The sequence below is a fragment of the Oryzias latipes genome, chromosome 10 (genome assembly GCF_053564925.1).
Source record: "Oryzias latipes strain Hd-rR chromosome 10, Olatipes_Hd-rR_3.1".
Lineage (NCBI taxonomy): Eukaryota > Metazoa > Chordata > Actinopteri > Beloniformes > Adrianichthyidae > Oryzias > Oryzias latipes.
The window spans coordinates 210,690-223,234 of record NC_136246.1 but is presented as its reverse complement, the minus strand read 5'-3'; positions in this window follow the sequence as shown (position 1 = coordinate 223,234).

Sequence of the window (12,545 nt, the reverse complement as noted above, 5' to 3'; positions counted from 1 at the left end):
CTGTTTGGACTTCCCCACTTAGAAGCTGACAAGAAATAACACTTTCTTCTCTTTTGAGGGCATATTGTACATAAAAATCAGTTTTTCATTCAAATTTGTCATAAAAGCGTTTTCAGCTCAAAACAGCACTGTTTGGACTCCTCCACTTACAAGGTGACAATATATAACACGTTCTTCATCTGAAAATTAGAACTTTGACTTTTGAGTGCATTTTGGCCACAAAAAACAGTTTTTCATACAAAAGTGTCAAAATAGCGTTTTCAGCTCTAAACAGCACTGTTTTGACTTCTCCACTTAGAAGCTGACAAGAAATGACACTTGCTTCACTTTTGAGTACATATTGTACATAAAAATCAGTTTTTCATTCAAAAGTGTCATAAAAGCGTTTACAGCTCTAGAAAGCACTGTTTGGACTCGTCCTGTTACTGCGTGACAACAGTTCTTCATCTGCAAATGAGAACATTGGCTTTTTATTGCATTTTGGCCACAAAAAAAAGTTTTTAATTCATAAGTGTCAAAATAGCGTTTTCAGCTCTAGAAAGCACTGTTTTGACTTCTCCACTTAGAAGCTGACAAGAAATGACACTTGCTTCACTTTTGAGTGCATATTGTACATAAAAATCAGTTTTTCATTCAAAAGTGTCATAAAAGCGTTTTCAGCTCAAAACAGCATGTTTGGACTTCTCCACTTACAAGGTGACAATATATAACACGTTCTTCATCTGAAAATTAGAACTTTGACTTTTGAGTGCATTTTGGCCACAAAAAACAGTTTTTCATTCAAAAGTGTCATTAAAGCGTTTTCAGCTCAAAACAGCACTGTTTGGACTTCTCCACTTACAAGGTGACAATATATAACACGTTCTTCATCTGAAAATTAGAACTTTGACTTTTGAGTGCATTTTGGCCACAAAAAACAGTTTTTCATACAAAAGTGTCAAAATAGCGTTTTCAGCTCTAAACAGCACTGTTTTGACTTCTCCACTTAGAAGCTGACAAGAAATGACACTTGCTTCACTTTTGAGTACATATTGTACATAAAAATCAGTTTTTCATTCAAAAGTGTCAAAATAGCGTTTTCAGCTCTAGAAAGCACTGTTTTGCTTTCTCCACTTAGAAGCTGACAAGAAATGACACTTGCTTCACTTTTCAGTGCATATTGTACATAAAAACAAGTTTTTCATTCAAAAGTGTCATAAAAGCGTTTACAGCTCTAGAAAGCACTGTTTGGACTCGTCCAGTTACTGCGTGACAAGAGATAACACGTTCTTCATCTGCAAATGAGAACATTGGCTTTTTATTGCATTTTGGCCACAAAAAAAAGTTTTTCATTCAAAAGTGTCAAAATAGCGTTTTCAGCTCTAGAAAGCACTGTTTTGACTTCTCCACTTAGAAGCTGACAAGAAATGACACTTGCTTCACTTTTGAGTGCATATTGTACATAAAAATCAGTTTTTTATTCAAAAGTGTCATAAAAGCGTTTTCAGCTCAAAACAGCACTGTTTGGACTTCTCCACTTACAAGGTGACAATATATAACATGTTCTTCATCTGAAAATTAGAACTTTGACTTTTGAGTGCATTTTGGCCACAAAAAACAGTTTTTCATTCAAAAGTGTCATAAAAACGTTTACAGCTCAAAACAGCACTGTTTGGACTTCTCCACTTACAAGGTGACAATATATAACACGTTCTTCATCTGAAAATTAGAACTTTGACTTTTGAGTGCATTTTGGCCACAAAAAACAGTTTTTCATTCAAAAGTGTCATAAAAGCGTTTACAGCTCAAAACAGCACTGTTTGGACTTCCCCACTTAGAAGCTGACAAGAAATAACACTTTCTTCTCTTTTGAGGGCATATTGTACATAAAAATCAGTTTTTCATTCAAAAGTGTCAAAATAGCGTTTTCAGCTCCAGAAAGCACTGTTTGGTCTTCTCCACTTACAAAGTGACAATATATAACACGTTCTGCATTTTTGAGAGCATATTGTACATAAAAATCAGTTTTTCATTCAAAAGTGTCATAAAAGCGTTTTCAGCTCTAGAAAGCACTGTTTTTTACTCGTCCAGTTACTGCGTGACAAGAGATAACACGTTCTTCATCTGCAAATGAGAACATTGGCTTTTTATTGCATTTTGGCCACAAAAAAACGGTTTTTCATTCAAAAGTGTCAAAATAGCGTTTTCAGCTCTAGAAAGCACTGTTTTGACTTCTCCACTTAGAAGCTGACAAGAAATGACACTTGCTTCACTTTTGAGTGCATATTGTACATAAAAATCAGTTTTTCATTCAAAAGTGTCATAAAAGCGTTTACAGTTTACAGCTCAGTTTACGTTCTTCATCTGAAAATTAGAACTTTGACTTTTGAGTGCATTTTGGCCACAAAAAACAGTTTTTCATTCAAAAGTGTCATAAAAGCGTTTACAGCTCAAAACAGCACTGTTTGGACTTCCCCACCCTAGAAGCTGACAAGAAATAACACTTTCTTCTCTTTTGAGGGCATATTGTACATAAAAATCAGTTTTTCATTCAAAAGTGTCAAAATAGCGTTTTCAGCTCTAGAAAGCACTGTTTTGCTTTCTCCACTTAGAAGCTGACAAGAAATGACACTTGCTTCACTTTTGAGTGCATATTGTACATAAAAACAAGTTTTTCATTCAAAAGTGTCATAAAAGCGTTTACAGCTCTAGAAAGCACTGTTTGGACTCGTCCTGTTACTGCGTGACAACAGTTCTTCATCTGCAAATGAGAACATTGGCTTTTTATTGCATTTTGGCCACAAAAAAAAGTTTTTAATTCATAAGTGTCAAAATAGCGTTTTCAGCTCTAGAAAGCACTGTTTTGACTTCTCCACTTAGAAGCTGACAAGAAATGACACTTGCTTCACTTTTGAGTGCATATTGTACATAAAAATCAGTTTTTCATTCAAAAGTGTCATAAAAGCGTTTTCAGCTCAAAACAGCATGTTTGGACTTCTCCACTTACAAGGTGACAATATATAACACGTTCTTCATCTGAAAATTAGAACTTTGACTTTTGAGTGCATTTTGGCCACAAAAAACAGTTTTTCATTCAAAAGTGTCATTAAAGCGTTTTCAGCTCAAAACAGCACTGTTTGGACTTCTCCACTTACAAGGTGACAATATATAACACGTTCTTCATCTGAAAATTAGAACTTTGACTTTTGAGTGCATTTTGGCCACAAAAAACAGTTTTTCATACAAAAGTGTCAAAATAGCGTTTTCAGCTCTAAACAGCACTGTTTTGACTTCTCCACTTAGAAGCTGACAAGAAATGACACTTGCTTCACTTTTGAGTACATATTGTACATAAAAATCAGTTTTTCATTCAAAAGTGTCAAAATAGCGTTTTCAGCTCTAGAAAGCACTGTTTTGCTTTCTCCACTTAGAAGCTGACAAGAAATGACACTTGCTTCACTTTTCAGTGCATATTGTACATAAAAACAAGTTTTTCATTCAAAAGTGTCATAAAAGCGTTTACAGCTCTAGAAAGCACTGTTTGGACTCGTCCAGTTACTGCGTGACAAGAGATAACACGTTCTTCATCTGCAAATGAGAACATTGGCTTTTTATTGCATTTTGGCCACAAAAAAAAGTTTTTCATTCAAAAGTGTCAAAATAGCGTTTTCAGCTCTAGAAAGCACTGTTTTGACTTCTCCACTTAGAAGCTGACAAGAAATGACACTTGCTTCACTTTTGAGTGCATATTGTACATAAAAATCAGTTTTTTATTCAAAAGTGTCATAAAAGCGTTTTCAGCTCAAAACAGCACTGTTTGGACTTCTCCACTTACAAGGTGACAATATATAACATGTTCTTCATCTGAAAATTAGAACTTTGACTTTTGAGTGCATTTTGGCCACAAAAAACAGTTTTTCATTCAAAAGTGTCATAAAAACGTTTACAGCTCAAAACAGCACTGTTTGGACTTCTCCACTTACAAGGTGACAATATATAACACGTTCTTCATCTGAAAATTAGAACTTTGACTTTTGAGTGCATTTTGGCCACAAAAAACAGTTTTTCATTCAAAAGTGTCATAAAAGCGTTTACAGCTCAAAACAGCACTGTTTGGACTTCCCCACTTAGAAGCTGACAAGAAATAACACTTTCTTCTCTTTTGAGGGCATATTGTACATAAAAATCAGTTTTTCATTCAAAAGTGTCAAAATAGCGTTTTCAGCTCCAGAAAGCACTGTTTGGTCTTCTCCACTTACAAAGTGACAATATATAACACGTTCTGCATTTTTGAGAGCATATTGTACATAAAAATCAGTTTTTCATTCAAAAGTGTCATAAAAGCGTTTTCAGCTCTAGAAAGCACTGTTTTTTACTCGTCCAGTTACTGCGTGACAAGAGATAACACGTTCTTCATCTGCAAATGAGAACATTGGCTTTTTATTGCATTTTGGCCACAAAAAAAAGTTTTTCATTCAAAAGTGTCAAAATAGCGTTTTCAGCTCTAGAAAGCACTGTTTTGACTTCTCCACTTAGAAGCTGACAAGTAATGACACTTGCTTCACTTTTGAGTGCATATTGTACATAAAAATCAGTTTTTCATTCAAAAGTGTCATAAAAGCGTTTTCAGCTCAAAACAGCATGTTTGGACTTCTCCACTTACAAGGTGACAATATATAACACGTTCTTCATCTGAAAATTAGAACTTTGACTTTTGAGTGCATTTTGGCCACAAAAAACAGTTTTTCATACAAAAGTGTCAAAATAGCGTTTTCAGCTCTGAACAGCACTGTTTTGACCTCTCCACTTAGAAGCTGACAAGAAATGACACTTGCTTCACTTTTGAGTGCATATTGTACATAAAAATAAGTTTTTCATTCAAAAGTGTCAAAATAGCGTTTACAGCTCTAGAAAGCACTGTTTGGACTCGTCCAGTTACTGCGTGACAAGAGATAACATGTTCTTCATCTGCAAATGAGAACATTGGCTTTTTATTGCATTTTGGCCACAAAAAAAAGTTTTTCGTTCAAAAGTTTTCAGCGTTTTCAGCTCTAGAAAGCACTGTTTTGACTTCTCCACTTAGAAGCTGACAAGAAATGACACTTGCTTCACTTTTGAGTGCATATTGTACATAAAAATCAGTTTTTCATTCAAAAGTGTCATAAAAGCGTTTTCAGCTCAAAACAGCATGTTTGGACTTCTCCACTTACAAGGTGACAATATATAACACGTTCTTCATCTGAAAATTAGAACTTTGACTTTTGAGTGTATTTTGGCCACAAAAAAACAGTTTTTCATACAAAAGTGTCAAAATAGTGTTTTCAGCTCTAGAAAGAACTGTTTGGACTTCTCCACTTAGAAGCTGTCAAGAAATAACACTTTCTTCTCTTTTGAGAGCATATTGTACATAAAAATCAGTTTTTCATTCAAAAGTGTCATAAAAGCGTTTTCAGCTCAAAACAGCACTGTTTGGACTCGTCCAGTTACTGCGTGACAAGATATAACACGTTCTTCATCTGCAAATGAGAACTTTGGCTTTGGAGTGCATTTTGGCCACAAAAAACAGTTTTTCATTCAAAAGTGTCAAAATAGCGTTTTCAGCTCTACTGTTTTGACTTCTCCACTTAGAATCTGACAAGAAATGACACTTGCTTCACTTTTGAGTGCATATTGTACATAAAAATCAGTTTTTCATTCAAAAGTGTCATAAAAGCGTTTTCAGCTCAAAAAAGCACTGTTTGGACTTCTACACTTACAAGGTGACAATATATAACACGTTCTTCATCTGAAAATTAGAACTTTGACTTTTGAGTGCATTTTGGCCACAAAAAACAGTTTTTCATACAAAAGTGTCAAAATAGCGTTTTCAGCTCTAAACAGCACTGTTTTGACTTCACTTAAAAGCTGACAAGAAATGACACTAGCTTCACTTTTGAGTGCATATTGTACATAAAAATCAGTTTTTCATTCAAAAGTGTCAAAATAGCGTTTTCAGCTCTAGAAAGCACTGTTTTGCTTTCTCCACTTAGAAGCTGACAAGAAATGACACTTGCTTCACTTTTGAGTGCATATTGTACATAAAAGCAAGTTTTTCATTCAAAAGTGTCATAAAAGCGTTTACAGTTTACAGCTCAGTTTACGTTCTTCATCTGAAAATTAGAACTTTGACTTTTGAGTGCATTTTGGCCACAAAAAACAATTTTTCATTCAAAAGTGTCATAAAAGCGTTTACAGCTCAAAACAGCACTGTTTGGACTTCCCCACTTAGAAGCTGACAAGAAATAACACTTTCTTCTCTTTTGAGGGCATATTGTACATAAAAATCAGTTTTTCATTCAAATTTGTCATAAAAGCGTTTTCAGCTCAAAACAGCACTGTTTGGACTCCTCCACTTACAAGGTGACAATATATAACACGTTCTTCATCTGAAAATTAGAACTTTGACTTTTGAGTGCATTTTGGCCACAAAAAACAGTTTTTCATACAAAAGTGTCAAAATAGCGTTTTCAGCTCTAAACAGCACTGTTTTGACTTCTCCACTTAGAAGCTGACAAGAAATGACACTTGCTTCACTTTTGAGTACATATTGTACATAAAAATCAGTTTTTCATTCAAAAGTGTCAAAATAGCGTTTTCAGCTCTAGAAAGCACTGTTTTGCTTTCTCCACTTAGAAGCTGACAAGAAATGACACTTGCTTCACTTTTCAGTGCATATTGTACATAAAAACAAGTTTTTCATTCAAAAGTGTCATAAAAGCGTTTACAGCTCTAGAAAGCACTGTTTGGACTCGTCCAGTTACTGCGTGACAAGAGATAACACGTTCTTCATCTGCAAATGAGAACATTGGCTTTTTATTGCATTTTGGCCACAAAAAAAAGTTTTTCATTCAAAAGTGTCAAAATAGCGTTTTCAGCTCTAGAAAGCACTGTTTTGACTTCTCCACTTAGAAGCTGACAAGAAATGACACTTGCTTCACTTTTGAGTGCATATTGTACATAAAAATCAGTTTTTTATTCAAAAGTGTCATAAAAGCGTTTTCAGCTCAAAACAGCACTGTTTGGACTTCTCCACTTACAAGGTGACAATATATAACATGTTCTTCATCTGAAAATTAGAACTTTGACTTTTGAGTGCATTTTGGCCACAAAAAACAGTTTTTCATTCAAAAGTGTCATAAAAACGTTTACAGCTCAAAACAGCACTGTTTGGACTTCTCCACTTACAAGGTGACAATATATAACACGTTCTTCATCTGAAAATTAGAACTTTGACTTTTGAGTGCATTTTGGCCACAAAAAACAGTATTTCATTCAAAAGTGTCATAAAAGCGTTTACAGCTCAAAACAGCACTGTTTGGACTTCCCCACTTAGAAGCTGACAAGAAATAACACTTTCTTCTCTTTTGAGGGCATATTGTACATAAAAATCAGTTTTTCATTCAAAAGTGTCAAAATAGCGTTTTCAGCTCCAGAAAGCACTGTTTGGTCTTCTCCACTTACAAAGTGACAATATATAACACGTTCTGCATTTTTGAGAGCATATTGTACATAAAAATCAGTTTTTCATTCAAAAGTGTCATAAAAGCGTTTTCAGCTCTAGAAAGCACTGTTTTTTACTCGTCCAGTTACTGCGTGACAAGAGATAACACGTTCTTCATCTGCAAATGAGAACATTGGCTTTTTATTGCATTTTGGCCACAAAAAAACGGTTTTTCATTCAAAAGTGTCAAAATAGCGTTTTCAGCTCTAGAAAGCACTGTTTTGACTTCTCCACTTAGAAGCTGACAAGAAATGACACTTGCTTCACTTTTGAGTGCATATTGTACATAAAAATCAGTTTTTCATTCAAAAGTGTCATAAAAGCGTTTACAGTTTACAGCTCAGTTTACGTTCTTCATCTGAAAATTAGAACTTTGACTTTTGAGTGCATTTTGGCCACAAAAAACAGTTTTTCATTCAAAAGTGTCATAAAAGCGTTTACAGCTCAAAACAGCACTGTTTGGACTTCCCCACCCTAGAAGCTGACAAGAAATAACACTTTCTTCTCTTTTGAGGGCATATTGTACATAAAAATCAGTTTTTCATTCAAAAGTGTCAAAATAGCGTTTTCAGCTCTAGAAAGCACTGTTTTGACTTCTCCACTTAGAAGCTGACAAGAAATGACACTTGCTTCACTTTTGAGTGCATATTGTACATAAAAACAAGTTTTTCATTCAAAAGTGTCATAAAAGCGTTTACAGCTCTAGAAAGCACTGTTTGGACTCGTCCTGTTACTGCGTGACAACAGTTCTTCATCTGCAAATGAGAACATTGGCTTTTTATTGCATTTTGGCCACAAAAAAAAGTTTTTAATTCATAAGTGTCAAAATAGCGTTTTCAGCTCTAGAAAGCACTGTTTTGACTTCTCCACTTAGAAGCTGACAAGAAATGACACTTGCTTCACTTTTGAGTGCATATTGTACATAAAAATCAGTTTTTCATTCAAAAGTGTCATAAAAGCGTTTTCAGCTCAAAACAGCATGTTTGGACTTCTCCACTTACAAGGTGACAATATATAACACGTTCTTCATCTGAAAATTAGAACTTTGACTTTTGAGTGCATTTTGGCCACAAAAAACAGTTTTTCATTCAAAAGTGTCATTAAAGCGTTTTCAGCTCAAAACAGCACTGTTTGGACTTCTCCACTTACAAGGTGACAATATATAACACGTTCTTCATCTGAAAATTAGAACTTTGACTTTTGAGTGCATTTTGGCCACAAAAAACAGTTTTTCATACAAAAGTGTCAAAATAGCGTTTTCAGCTCTAAACAGCACTGTTTTGACTTCTCCACTTAGAAGCTGACAAGAAATGACACTTGCTTCACTTTTGAGTACATATTGTACATAAAAATCAGTTTTTCATTCAAAAGTGTCAAAATAGCGTTTTCAGCTCTAGAAAGCACTGTTTTGCTTTCTCCACTTAGAAGCTGACAAGAAATGACACTTGCTTCACTTTTCAGTGCATATTGTACATAAAAACAAGTTTTTCATTCAAAAGTGTCATAAAAGTGTTTACAGCTCTAGAAAGCACTGTTTGGACTCGTCCAGTTACTGCGTGACAAGAGATAACACGTTCTTCATCTGCAAATGAGAACATTGGCTTTTTATTGCATTTTGGCCACAAAAAAAAGTTTTTCATTCAAAAGTGTCAAAATAGCGTTTTCAGCTCTAGAAAGCACTGTTTTGACTTCTCCACTTAGAAGCTGACAAGAAATGACACTTGCTTCACTTTTGAGTGCATATTGTACATAAAAATCAGTTTTTTATTCAAAAGTGTCATAAAAGCGTTTTCAGCTCAAAACAGCACTGTTTGGACTTCTCCACTTACAAGGTGACAATATATAACATGTTCTTCATCTGAAAATTAGAACTTTGACTTTTGAGTGCATTTTGGCCACAAAAAACAGTTTTTCATTCAAAAGTGTCATAAAAACGTTTACAGCTCAAAACAGCACTGTTTGGACTTCTCCACTTACAAGGTGACAATATATAACACGTTCTTCATCTGAAAATTAGAACTTTGACTTTTGAGTGCATTTTGGCCACAAAAAACAGTTTTTCATTCAAAAGTGTCATAAAAGCGTTTACAGCTCAAAACAGCACTGTTTGGACTTCCCCACTTAGAAGCTGACAAGAAATAACACTTTCTTCTCTTTTGAGGGCATATTGTACATAAAAATCAGTTTTTCATTCAAAAGTGTCAAAATAGCGTTTTCAGCTCCAGAAAGCACTGTTTGGTCTTCTCCACTTACAAAGTGACAATATATAACACGTTCTGCATTTTTGAGAGCATATTGTACATAAAAATCAGTTTTTCATTCAAAAGTGTCATAAAAGCGTTTTCAGCTCTAGAAAGCACTGTTTTTTACTCGTCCAGTTACTGCGTGACAAGAGATAACACGTTCTTCATCTGCAAATGAGAACATTGGCTTTTTATTGCATTTTGGCCACAAAAAAACGGTTTTTCATTCAAAAGTGACAAAATAGCGTTTTCAGCTCTAGAAAGCACTGTTTAGACTTCTCCACTTAGAAGCTGACAAGAAATGACACTTGCTTCACTTTTGAGTGCATATTGTACATAAAAATCAGTTTTTCATTCAAAAGTGTCATAAAAGCGTTTACAGTTTACAGCTCAGTTTACGTTCTTCATCTGAAAATTAGAACTTTGACTTTTGAGTGCATTTTGGCCACAAAAAACAGTTTTTCATTCAAAAGTGTCATAAAAGCGTTTACAGCTCAAAACAGCACTGTTTGGACTTCCCCACCCTAGAAGCTGACAAGAAATAACACTTTCTTCTCTTTTGAGGGCATATTGTACATAAAAATCAGTTTTTCATTCAAAAGTGTCAAAATAGCGTTTTCAGCTCTAGAAAGCACTGTTTTGCTTTCTCCACTTAGAAGCTGACAAGAAATGACACTTGCTTCACTTTTGAGTGCATATTGTACATAAAAACAAGTTTTTCATTCAAAAGTGTCATAAAAGCGTTTACAGCTCTAGAAAGCACTGTTTGGACTCGTCCTGTTACTGCGTGACAACAGTTCTTCATCTGCAAATGAGAACATTGGCTTTTTATTGCATTTTGGCCACAAAAAAAAGTTTTTAATTCATAAGTGTCAAAATAGCGTTTTCAGCTCTAGAAAGCACTGTTTTGACTTCTCCACTTAGAAGCTGACAAGAAATGACACTTGCTTCACTTTTGAGTGAATATTGTACATAAAAATCAGTTTTTTATTCAAAAGTGTCATAAAAGCGTTTTCAGCTCAAAACAGCACTGTTTGGACTTCTCCACTTACAAGGTGACAATATATAACATGTTCTTCATCTGAAAATTAGAACTTTGACTTTTGAGTGCATTTTGGCCACAAAAAACAGTTTTTCATTCAAAAGTGTCATAAAAACGTTTACAGCTCAAAACAGCACTGTTTGGACTTCTCCACTTACAAGGTGACAATATATAACACGTTCTTCATCTGAAAATTAGAACTTTGACTTTTGAGTGCATTTTGGCCACAAAAAACAGTTTTTCATTCAAAAGTGTCATAAAAGCGTTTACAGCTCAAAACAGCACTGTTTGGACTTCCCCACTTAGAAGCTGACAAGAAATAACACTTTCTTCTCTTTTGAGGGCATATTGTACATAAAAATCAGTTTTTCATTCAAAAGTGTCAAAATAGCGTTTTCAGCTCCAGAAAGCACTGTTTGGTCTTCTCCACTTACAAAGTGACAATATATAACACGTTCTGCATTTTTGAGAGCATATTGTACATAAAAATCAGTTTTTCATTCAAAAGTGTCATAAAAGCGTTTTCAGCTCTAGAAAGCACTGTTTTTTACTCGTCCAGTTACTGCGTGACAAGAGATAACACGTTCTTCATCTGCAAATGAGAACATTGGCTTTTTATTGCATTTTGGCCACAAAAAAACGGTTTTTCATTCAAAAGTGTCAAAATAGCGTTTTCAGCTCTAGAAAGCACTGTTTTGACTTCTCCACTTAGAAGCTGACAAGAAATGACACTTGCTTCACTTTTGAGTGCATATTGTACATAAAAATCAGTTTTTCATTCAAAAGTGTCATAAAAGCGTTTACAGTTTACAGCTCAGTTTACGTTCTTCATCTGAAAATTAGAACTTTGACTTTTGAGTGCATTTTGGCCACAAAAAACAGTTTTTCATTCAAAAGTGTCATAAAAGCGTTTACAGCTCAAAACAGCACTGTTTGGACTTCCCCACCCTAGAAGCTGACAAGAAATAACACTTTCTTCTCTTTTGAGGGCATATTGTACATAAAAATCAGTTTTTCATTCAAAAGTGTCAAAATAGCGTTTTCAGCTCTAGAAAGCACTGTTTTGCTTTCTCCACTTAGAAGCTGACAAGAAATGACACTTGCTTCACTTTTGAGTGCATATTGTACATAAAAACAAGTTTTTCATTCAAAAGTGTCATAAAAGCGTTTACAGCTCTAGAAAGCACTGTTTGGACTCGTCCTGTTACTGCGTGACAACAGTTCTTCATCTGCAAATGAGAACATTGGCTTTTTATTGCATTTTGGCCACAAAAAAAAGTTTTTAATTCATAAGTGTCAAAATAGCGTTTTCAGCTCTAGAAAGCACTGTTTTGACTTCTCCACTTAGAAGCTGACAAGAAATGACACTTGCTTCACTTTTGAGTGCATATTGTACATAAAAATCAGTTTTTCATTCAAAAGTGTCATAAAAACGTTTACAGCTCAAAACAGCACTGTTTGGACTTCTCCACTTACAAGGTGACAATATATAACACGTTCTTCATCTGAAAATTAGAACTTTGACTTTTGACTGCATTTTGGCCACAAAAAACAGTTTTTCATACAAAAGTGTCAAAATAGCGTTTTCAGCTCTAAACAGCACTGTTTTGACTTCTCCACTTAGAAGCTGACAAGAAATGACACTTGCTTCACTTTTGAGTACATATTGTACATAAAAATCAGTTTTTCATTCAAAAGTGTCAAAATAGCGTTTTCAGCTCTAGAAAGCACTGTTTTGCTT